Raw genomic sequence first — 2285 nt, 5'->3', positions numbered from 1 at the left:
CAATGACCCCTCGCATGTGCGACGGAATATCATGTTGCACCACCTCTCCAAGGTGCTGTGGCGAAAGTATAATGTCTGCTCCATGCCCATCCACAAGGATGACGAAGTCCAGATGGTTCGAGGACACTACAAAGGTCAGCAAATCGGCAATGTGGTCTGGGTGTACAGAAAAGAATATGTCATTTACATCAAGCGGGTGCAGCGTGAGAAGGCTAAGGGCACAACTGTCCAATGGGCATTCACCCATGCAATGTAGTTATCACCAAGCTAAAACTGGACAAAGATCGGAAGGAAAAGTTTAAATGCAAAGCCAACTCTCGACAAGTCAGAAAAGAGAAAGGCAAATATAAGGAAGAAATTATTGCTAAAATGCAGGGATGAACATAGACTATTGTGCAACCATGGTTTCATTTTTCAAGATACCTGAAGTATTTCATTTCTTTCCTGTTTTATTGATATGTAGCTCTGTAAACCTACTTTTGCTGTTTTAATTAATTATATGAATAAAAATTTGAAATGTTTTCTAAAAAAAGTAAGTGTATCAATATTTCAGTTTCCATTCATTGGTATGAAGCGACATATAATTATTAATGTATTTTTCTGAACACTTGGGACCGTTAAGCATCTTTTTAGATGTTTTTTAGCTATTTGAATGTTCTGTTAATTGCCTATTCATACTCTCTATCTACATTTCTATTGTGTTTGTCTTTTATATCAGCTTGTATACTTTCTTTTAATATTATAGTATTGATTTGTGATTTGCATTACAAATATTATTTTTCAAAACTGCCTATTGACATTGATATTGTATTTGCTACTTTTGCCATTAAAATAAGTTAATGGTGTTTATGCTATTGATTGTATGGTATTTTTGCCATTAGTGATAATTATATTTTGATCGTTAAACAGAGGTATATGGTCACACAGGGTTTTATGTTCCCATTTAAGGTCTTTAATACTGAAGATAACTATTGCATACAGATTGAGGAGAAACTTCATTTTTTCCCCCAGCTCTTAAATTTCCTTTCTTAGTTATGCATGTAATGTCCTATGGGTTATTTATTATTTGTTATTCATCTTTTATTCACTCATGCATCTATCTATTAATTTATTGAACACTGTAAGTTGGGGATTTTTTGAATCAGAATAAATAAAGCTGACATAATATCTTCATGTAATATAAATTTATTTGGTCACCTATTGATAGTTATTTTCATATCTTGACTTTATACACAGTGCTACAGTGAATATTTTTGTACATATATGAATTGGCCTGTCTTGTTGAAATTGTTAGATGTGCATTTTTATTTAAAATTCATTATTTTCGCTGCTGGAGTAGGAACTTGCAGTAATAAGAAATGGGAGGATGCTACAATGATCCATGCGGTAATGGAATACAGTTGAACCCATCAGAATGAATTCATGTTTAGTTTAATATAGCTACAGATGGCTACATATAGAAATATTTATAGATATTTGTATATACATGGATTAGTGTACATACATATTTTTCTTGCTCTTTTAGTATCAACTGAGGGGATCTAGAAGCAACTACATCTCAGTAGAAACAAGCATACCTGGTACTCAGGTCTTGGTTTCTATACTATTCTCCCATAAATGGAACTGTGACTCTTTGAAAAAATGGCTGATTTTATAGTTGGTGTAGAAAATACACAAAATGAGTCTTGAGCATCTTATCATCCCAGAAAGTAAAGAAGTGCTCCAAAAAAAAAAAAAAAAGCAAGCCACATTGATGAGATTATAGGACTATGTTAAAGGAACACAAATATCAACTGAAAAAGTTCTCAATTGCCAAAGCTAGAAACATTTGAGTATCGAAATAAATAAATTAGTAGTGGATGATAAATCATACTATAAAATAAATATCCATGAGTCTGTACTGATATAAATAAATAACAATACATATGTGGGAAAATATAGACAAATCTCCCACACAGAACAATTCTAAATAATTTCTCTATAGATATCCCACCTTCAAGGAGTTAGGGCATCACTCTCCATTTCCTAAGTGTGCATAGTGATTTCTTTCAAAGAGTACAGTATCAAAGGGGGAGGGGGGGACTTACTTTGCAGTGGAGAAACCTGACAAACACTACCTCAGTGAAAAGATGGAAGTGAACCTCAATAGTGATAACTCAAGTTGATAACACATACACTTAATATGATGTAATGAGAATGGCACTTTACCTTTGTGATATTCCTCCCCCAAATAAATACCCAGAATAATCTTGAGAAGAACATCAGGCAAATTCCGATTGAGTGAC

The 2285-nt window shown here is 33.3% G+C and overlaps 1 protein-coding gene and 1 pseudogene across 5 annotated transcripts in view; both read left to right on the top strand.

The window, feature by feature from the left end:
- The window catches only part of GRM7 (glutamate metabotropic receptor 7), an 827189-nt gene that overhangs the window by 345019 nt on the left and 479885 nt on the right, over positions 1-2285 (top strand). The window lies entirely within an intron of this gene.
- LOC105300374 lies at positions 2-449 on the top strand (annotated as a pseudogene).

Source organism: Pteropus vampyrus, unplaced genomic scaffold, assembly GCF_000151845.1.
Source record: "Pteropus vampyrus isolate Shadow unplaced genomic scaffold, Pvam_2.0 Scaffold210, whole genome shotgun sequence".
Classification (NCBI taxonomy): domain Eukaryota; kingdom Metazoa; phylum Chordata; class Mammalia; order Chiroptera; family Pteropodidae; genus Pteropus; species Pteropus vampyrus.
This window is presented reverse-complemented; position numbering and strand designations above follow the sequence as displayed.